The sequence below is a fragment of the Ambystoma mexicanum genome, chromosome 9 (genome assembly GCF_040938575.1).
Source record: "Ambystoma mexicanum isolate Mex_15411 chromosome 9, UKY_AmexF1_1, whole genome shotgun sequence".
Taxonomy (NCBI): domain Eukaryota; kingdom Metazoa; phylum Chordata; class Amphibia; order Caudata; family Ambystomatidae; genus Ambystoma; species Ambystoma mexicanum.
This window is the reverse complement of record NC_090931.1, coordinates 1523749522-1523759075: the sequence shown is the minus strand read 5'-3', so window position 1 is coordinate 1523759075 and position 9554 is coordinate 1523749522.

Below are 9554 nucleotides of genomic sequence, written 5' to 3'. Positions count from 1 at the left end.
GCGCCTAACCGATGAGGGGAGCTCCTAATCTGCTCCTTGCTGCGAACAGGGTGCAAACAGGGCCTTTGTCTTGGCCTTCGTGATTGGACGGCGTATCCGCCTGCCGGCGGAAGTAATAGAGACAAATAGGGCTTCGGTTGCCTAGCAACCAAGCTCCGAGGCCAGAGCCTCGCTTTCTCGCCGCACAGCGCCCGACATTACTGGGCCAGGCGGAAGGATAGCCGAGGGTCAGGCACCCTCACCCAACAGTGCGCAGAGTTGAGGGTATGCTGTGAATAACTCAGGCGCAGATGGGGCAAAGGCAAAATGAGGCTCAAAGGGGAGCTGGTGTGCCGTGTGGGCAAAGGTGTGAATGTGGATTCCTCACCCTTAATCCATCCGGCGATCCATCCGACGTCGCCATCAGGTTCCTCCGGTGCTCGAGGGCTGGGATGGGGCTCCTGCCCTCTCCTGTGGTGGTCGTGGCTGAACTGGACCCAGGGTGCAAACAGGGCCTTTGTCTTGGATTGACTTTAGTTTGATAGTGACTGGAGAAAGAACTTGTTCAATTTCAAATGGCCCCAAGAAACGTGAACTGAACTTGTCTTTTCCCTTCAGAGCTATGTTCTTACTGGAAAGCCAAACCATATCACCTGGTTGATAATTTGGAGCTACCCTACGCTTACAATCAGCAAATCTCTTGTAATCTGATTTACTTTTCTGTAAATCCTCAACAGCCTTTTTAACATTCTCCACCATGGCTCTTAATCTCCCTTCAACATCTGGAACATCCACTTACTCAAAATTAACATCCCTAAGAAACCTAGGATGAAATCCCTGATTTAAATAAAATGGTGACATATTCGTAGAGTCTTTAGCAGTATTATTGTAACAAAACTCTGCTAATCAAATTAACTCCACCCAACGCTTATCAGTCTTAAGATAACAACGCAAGTATTTTTCCAACTCTTGGTTTACTCTCTCGGTCTGACCATTTGCCTCTGGATGAAAACTAGTAGTTAAACAAATCTCTATATTCAATTCTTTGCAAAATGCCTGCCAGAATTTCGACACATATTGAGAACCCCGGTCTGAAATCACTTGTGAAGGAAGTCCATCTAATCTTACCACATTTTGTAAAAATGCCTGTGCCATATTAGTAGCTGTAGCTGAACCCTTAATCGGAATGAAATGACTAGCCTTGGAGAGTACATCTACAACTACTAGAATTGGGGTACAACCTTGATCGAAAGGTAACTCTACAATGTAATCTAGGGATATAGTATTCCATGGTCTAGGCGGAATGGGTAAAGGAGTTAACAATCCCACTGGTCTCTGATTTGCAGACTTAACTTGTGCACACGTCTCACATGTTCTTACATAATTTAAAGTATCTTTACGCATACCTTCCCACCGATATTCTCTACATAATAATTTTTCAAAAAGCATGGGACATCAAAATGGCTAGACCTTTCATCTGGGTTATGCACACAAAAGCACACTTCTGTGCATAGTGCAGGCAATGCGCTTGATGACCAGTCTGCAAGACAGCGCACTGTACAAAAAGTGGTAGCGACATTAACATGCTCAGACACGTACATAGATAAGGACATAAAAGCATGTCTGGATGCAAACAGTCCTAACCCACCAGGGTTCCCCACTACTTAAAACTACGCTATAAAAGAGAAAACAAAATACAGTGACAGTCACAATACCTAGGTCAAAAGGAGGCCCTGTTCCAAGGGTATTACCGATCAAGCAAGACAGATAAAAATGTATCTATGCAGCACATTAAAGTGTAGCCACAACCCACTTTTGGGTTTCAGCTACTACACAGCTCTTGCAGGATAGATATTGGTGGCCAGGGCTTAGTAAAGAGGTACGACAGTACATAGCGAATTGCTCCATATGTTTACAGACAATGGTGGACAATTCCCGAAAACCACCAGTAAGCACACTAACAAGGGCAACAGTGCCTTTTGAATGCATGCATACGGACCACATAGATCATTGATACCCGCCACTTGGCTAATACTCCAGAAGAAAGCTGATTGTAAAGAGGTCATAAAGGGTGTGCTGTCCTAAGTAGCTATGACAGCACCAAAATTACTCCAGGCTGACAATGAGCCAGCCTTTTCAGGCAGAGCCTTAAGAGAGGCCTTGTCAAGCTGGGGTTGTACTCTGCAGTTCTCCATCCCATTTTGCCCACAAGCTAATGGCGTTTTAGAGAGAGCCAGTATCCTATTGGCTCTCTCAAAGCAAGCCTTGACTAAATGCATCCTTTCTTCTGGGGGTAATTGGGTGAATCATGTACCTATAGTGCAGCCTAGCATGAATAACCTGCCACACCTTTCTCAATTTGAGGGTAAAACACCTTATGAGTTGCTGTTTGGCGCTCATATGTATATGCCTGACTTACAAAATCCTTATAGTTCTCTCACCAAGCCAGACCAGCTGTTTCTCATACATGTCCTGAGAGACTCCATCCATGGTGAAGAAGCATTTCCACAGCAGGAAGAAGACAAAGACAAGGTACAGAATACCTGAAGTCTGGGGACTAAGTCCTAGAGGAAATCCATGATAAAGAAGCACTAGGACGATGCAACAGACCTCTTTTGACATTACTGAAACTTATTGGCTCAAGAACAGCAGTCCTACCAACCCTGCCTACTAAAAAGGGCACTCGTCAAGTGTCCGTCGACCACCTGAAGCCATCTCCAGATGGTTATACCCCTATTCCTGAGGGAGGAGACGCTCTACCTTGAACAGGCAAGAATTGAAGAACATGAGATGTTGACAATTTTTTGGGAACAGATGATCCAGAAATAAAGTCAGGCGTGAGGTCCACAGTGAAGAGGAGGATTTTTGGATGCATCAAACAGAGCACTGCAATTGCCCAAAGGCCTGCTGGAGAGAACACCAGACTGGCCAAAGGTGATCCAAGCCCTGTTGGAAAGCTCCACCCCAACAAATGGGAGCTCCATCCTGGAATACATTATGAACTAGCTGACGAATACAGTCTTTTCTTTCAAACCATTGAAAAGTATTCTACACTTCTTTGGAAACAGACTGGGGGATCACACCTGTGTTCTACATCGTCGCAGCTGGATTTATCCTGATCATCTTTTTATTTCATCATGACAATTAACAAAGAAATTGTTAAATGCACCAAAGCTGTATCCTGACTAACAGAGGAGAACTGTTTGGAACTTTTCATGTGAAGAACATCCAGCCATCTGATTCATCAGCGACCATCAGCGACTGAAGATTGCCAGCTGAGCAGTACCTGCTGCTCTTCTAAAGAAGATAAAATGTTTCAGTATTTAGTGACCAGTGAAGATCCTGCGTGAACACATTTTAGCTAATAAGAATTTACGTAATGTTTTACATGCTCTTCTGTCTTTTCACTCTTTTTTCCATGATCCCTATGATCCCTCCATGGCTTGTTTTACGGCTTATGGGGGTAGAGGGGTGACATGTACTTTCATGTCTAAACATGTTCAAAGCCGTATATTTGAGCAATAGGCCCAAGCCGTTGATGCAAATACAGATTCATATTTAGTAAATGTGAGCACTGTCTTAGAAATGCACTCTGAATTACATTACATCAGTGTCTTCATTTGAGAGTCTGGGATGGGAGCCAAGTGACATTGTTATTAGAACTCTATGGCCGTTTTAGTAAACGATCCTTCTGACTGCTCGCCAGGCTTTCTGGGATGAGCGCCAAGTGTTCCGGTTAATGGTAACCAAAACCGAGATAGCAATATGAAAGAACTACAAAATTATGGAACTACAGAACCTCCTGCTGAGCTTTTTGCTGTCAAGCAGCTAATGTAAGTGGGTGAAAGGTGCATTAGACTTGTTCTTGAGACAGACCAACTTTTAACTTCGTAGGAAAGATGATGAGCACTGATACTAAGCCAAGGGGCTTGATAGTTTGTTGTTTAACCAACTTTAAGCTGCCGACAGATATGCTAATAGCAGGTGTAAACAGTGGGAGTATAGAAAGGGCTGTCTTTGGAAGACGGAAATTTTGGCTGTGCGCTGCTCCAATGGGAGCTGGAAAGAAGACAAGAGGCAGGAAGAGGAAGAAGCACAGCACTCTATGCATAGGGGGGTCAAGTCCCTCCTTTTTTCCTGGATGGATTTTAAAGCCACAAAAACTGATTTTGGGCTTTTTGAGGCATTTGGGGCCCCAGAGGACTCTGCCCATTGAAATTTGAGCAGAACTATTACTTTTTGACTGAGTTTTTGTGTCTTCGTCTGTCCCTGTTTTATGTTGCGTCCTGAGGCCTACGGGCGTGCAGCGCTATAGATGCAATAAATCATTATAAATACTAATTTTTTTTTGCTATTTTTTTATGCTTTTCGATTACAAGACCATGGTGTTTTCTTATTGGTTGTTTTTGTTATTTATTGACTTTTTTTTACATTTTTCTTGGATTGGGTAAACTGCTTCAGGCATCCAGTCTTCTCCAAACCCTCATTTCTATACCTTCTAGAGATTGTGAGTATATGAGGTTTTTGTTTCACCCACCATTGATATCACATTGAGAAAGGTGCTGAGGTATGGAAAGGGCAAGTGATTCTTTGGAGATTTCCTAGAAAGATTGGTGAGATCGCCTAGTGAATCCTGGTCAGACAGGTAGTTGATTTTTGAGGTGACTATGATATTGTGGAGAAGGTTGATCAGTCTTAAGTCCTGAGTAGATGGAGGGGCAATGAAAATGATTTCTGCTTATTCATTAATGACCTTTTACTTTTTAAGTGTGTTGTGCACGGTGACCATATTGGTAGCAATTTTTCTTTGTTACTTATTTCTTTATAGATTTACTTTATACCTGAGATCATAAGAAGGATTCATTGACTAATCATTATTGAGTGTTTTGTCAAAAGCATTTGAAAATGAACATTTTGTGGGACGTCTAGTTGAATGTATTGTGCACTGTTGTCTTATATATGGTACATGTCTTTTAATACACTTATGGAGGGTTACTGGAACGTGTGCGTGGTGGACTATCAATAAAATATAATTTGACATTAGTAAGCCTCTCCTGTGCTGATGAGTGAGAGTAGTCGCTCACTGCAGGGGGTTGTTGTTCGCTCTCTTTACTGATGTACAGTGACATATGTGCTTTTCCCTCGCCCCTACTCCTACCACAGTCCCTGCTGGGGGTCTTGGACACTGCCGTGGGGGTGGAGGGAAGGCTCTGGAGGTAGGGGTGATACAAATCACATCAGGCACATGGGGTGCAACCAGATGTGGAGCCCCTGCTCACTGTGTTCAGAGAGGCACAGCTTCACCTCACTGATGAGGCCCAACAAGGCTGTAACACGTATATGGGCTTGCTGTTGGTACTCTTGTTCAGAGAGGAATTGCCATAGCATTTCAGTGCTGGACTGCCCATGTGGGTGGGACAAAGACTGATATGCACATGGATATTTCCCATCTGTGAAAGGTACAGTGAGCACAAAGGGTGTGCTGCAAACTCTCATCTCAGAACAGCTTATCATGCCTTGTACCTCATTGTTGATATGTATATAATATCGGTGTACCTTACTGTCTCTTTGTATACTCTATGACTTGTAACCAAGCTTCGCAAATTCTTGTAAAGGCTGCGCCCTCATACCCTCGGGTACGCTTGCACATTATAAATAATAAAACAAACAAACAAACAATGCCAAACTGCAGAAATGACTCTTGGTTATGCCTTCTTCCCGCCTCCACCTAAAAGGCTTAGCAAAGATATGTTAGCAGCAAGGTGCTTCACCAGCTCCCTTTACATTTATTAGTTTACAAGGCCTCCTTATCTCAAATGTTGCACTGGCCCACCAACTGTACCTCTAGTAGCTGCAACCGTCTTTCCACTTTCCTGCAGGATGAGACCTCTCTTTGGATGAGGTATAAGTAGCCTGGAATCATGAGAAAAAGAAAGGCAATCAATGCTAAGAGAGGGAGAGTGGAGAAATGACAGTGCACAAGAGGAGTACAGGAACAGAAGGTGGGTTGGGGAACAAAGGGTACATGAATGGAGAGGGGAAGCAAGGTGTATAATGAGGAAGAACGGGTGTAAAAGGAACAGGGTCACAAAAGAATGTTGGACAGAATCGCTGCTGGGTGGGCTCTGGCTCTCTAAAGTATATGATAGGTATACGTGTCCTCGCCCACAGCGTCAGCAATACATGGCTCTTCCTATGGAGCCTCTATGTATTGCTATGGATGGAGAAGGAGATGGCGTGGTGATCTGACCATGCAATGCAGTTGGTTCATTTTTAGCCCAATTTGCCTGTGTTATCTTTTTCTTTGATGTTGTCCTTTGCTACTGAAAAACCTGATGCTTTAGTCTTTCCCTTTATAGAATTAGCTTCCTGCCTTTATTCCTTGGAGGGGTGGGAGAAGTTTGCCTTTTGTAATATCGTTTTCCCTGCTCCTGCTCCTTACTTTCTATTGGAATCCATTCCATGTTTTCCCTTGCACTTCTGAATTTATTTCCATTGATTATTAGGTGTGGTGTGCTGTTGTAGCTAGCTCCTGTGTGAATGCCTTTGTTTTCCTCACTATTCTATAATCACAATTCTTACTTGCCCCTTGTCTTGAGTCTTATGTATTTAGTTATCCTCCACCCATTGCTGTTATAGCCTTCTGGGTCCCTGTTTGATCAACCGGGTTCGTGGGCTTACTGACATTCTAGTGGTATTTCCAGTCCTCGTGAGTACTGTTTTTAAGTTCTTTATTTCAATATCATCAAGAGTGTCAGCTCACAGATCCTGTCCTTGCTTGCCCTCTACGTGGGTTTAGCGCTGTCAGTATCTGTAATAGCATAGCGGGTAAGGAGTTTGCCGACTTTCCTTTCAGTCATAAGGAGGTTCTAAGTGCTTACCCCACATCCCTTTTCATATATTTGTATTATTGTTTCACTCTATCTGCACTCTTGGGTTTTAGTATACATGAGTCTTGGTTCTTGTGTGCATGTTGTTTGATTCAAGGTTATTCACTGTGCGATTTTGTGCACATTTCCCTTGCCATATTCGCTGCCTTTGTACTCACCTGATTAATCCTGACAGAATGACCAGCCCTAAATTCCCATTGAATATGGCAAGTTTAAGAAAGAAAGAAAGAAAGGCAGCAAGGCCTCTAACAAGTTTGTACAGAAAGCTTCCCCTACATTTACCTGTGACAATCAAATCACTAGTCCTGACTTAAATGAACTCCTTGTCACAAATGGGCATTTACGTGCAGAGTATTTTTCCCACATGATGGCACATCTTACATTGCCTGATCCTAGTTCTGTCTTTTATTCTGACCCAAATTCTATGTCAGCACAAGCCTTAGCAGCAGAAAACAACACACTGTTAGACTTATTATACAAGAGTACCAAGTTGTTGAACCCCATGATTATGGCAAGGAGCAAATTTGTCGCCTCATCAATGTAACTTTTGCTATTGAAATATAGTCACAGGGATACCAAGTGCATGCATATTCTAAAATCCACAAAATTTAGGAGACTATTCACAGAGAAGTTACTATGAATAACTGACTAATCCCAGATTTACCCCTCACACCTGGAGAAAGCTATTGGATTCAAAAAAGAATTGAATGTAAGGAAGGCAGAGTTACAAGCAGTAAGCCAAGAGTAAGCCTGAGTTACTAGTAGTGTGCCAAGAGTATGTCAGAGTACCTTGTTTTATTAATGGAATCAGATTTGTACTGTACATCTCTTGCCTCGCAAACACTTAAATTGCTTTCCTTCAATTACCCCTTAACACAGGAAACATTGAGATTCCCCTTGGTTGAGGTTAAATACTTGGGCTATCAGTGTGAGGGTGGATTGCTTAGAGTACTTGTATTTGAGGGTGAGACTCTCAGCACCAAATGAGTCCAAAGGTTATGACACTCACCTCGCTCTCGCAGGTCAAATGCCCCAGCAGCACTGCAGCCACTTGTTCTCTTAGTTTCTTCTGCAAAGACACAAGAGGAGACAAAAAGAGAAATAAGGAGGGCACTCACTCACATGCATGGCAGAGGAGTGTGATATGTATTTGTGTGTCACTCCTGAGTTATACATTCAAAGACATTCATTGGTCAGGGGAGGGAAGATGGAGAGGATGAGTTAGTTAAGGTGATGTGTTTGAGGAATGGAGATGTTGGGAAAGATGAGTTGGTCACAACTGACTTATTGAGTGTAAGCATCCCCCTACAGTGAGGGCATATGGGCACCTGTATGCTTAGAGGAAGTCCTATGTGAATGTGACCTGGATGCTTTCCCTTTTAAGAGGTTAGTGAGAGAAAACCCCTTACAAGTACCGGGGTAGTAGGAATGCCCAGAGGTGATCATGCAAAGCCAAGCAGGCTATGGAAAAATGTAAAAGATTATTAGCATTCTAAAGAATACCCACTGACATTAGCCTAAAGTTTAAATAGGTGTAGAGGATAAAATAGGCTAAACTAAAGTCAAGATATAAGCTTTAATTTCATGTGCTCTTTCCTTGATCAAAAGTTACTTTTATTTGTAAAAGCTGTTCAATATTTTGTGTTTTTCTATGAGCACTGAGCTGCAGCTCGCCCCAGGGAGGGCAGCACCACAGCCATAATTACTTGTATAATACGTCTGAGCCATGAAAATTGACAATTGGTTGGCATTCATCATAATAGACCAAAAGGCTGTGGAGCTGTGACAGGAATCCCTGATCGGAATATAGGCATTCCCTGAACAGGGAAATGACCATAAGCAATTCCTCATGGAATGTACATTTCAGATTTAAGGCATTTGCTAGAGTATGAAAAAGAAAAGTGAAAATAGCTCAATGGGAAATATTTCTGAATTGGTTTGAGGACGCTTCTAAAGAGGTTGGTGAGTCACAGATGAGGACTCTTAGGGATACAAACGACAAAATGGAAAAACAAAGTGCAAAAATTGAAAAATAAACACAAGAACGGATCAGAACAGCTACTTGCACCTTAGTGGTTTCCATTACTTGAATGCATCCACAACGGGGTTCAGAAACTACTGCAGGAAATCGAGACACATAGCCAGGGCTAACGGTCAGTCTGCACTTCTTACTGTATGCATAGTACTGCTGTCAAAAGCAGGAGGGTCCGAGACAGCTCCGCTACTCCATGTGCCGGGCATGGGCGAGATCTGTGAAACAAACAAGACCAGAAAACCTGTGGTACAGTGTCTGGGCCCCTTATTCACACGTCACAAAGAAGGGCCAAACATCCGGCGCAAGTCTCACAGACACAGCCAGCCCACGTTCCCACGCAGGGCTTGAGAAACTAATCACGCTTGCAAACACACGGTCTGGGTTTCTCACTTGCACACATAAAGGACTCCAATATCTCATCCAAACACACCTATGGCCCGTGCATCTTGACTCACACGGAAAAACATCATCTCGTTACAGCACAAGAGAAGAAAGGTGCTCATTTCGCATGGGCAGAGTATTAAATGGTGGCGCATAAGATGTATTGCTTGTACGTCTCCATTTAATGCTGCAGCCCATTTTCGTTATCAGGCAAAGGTGGAGGAGGGGCATGGAGCAGAGTTAACATCTCAGCTATGCTTTCCTCCTCA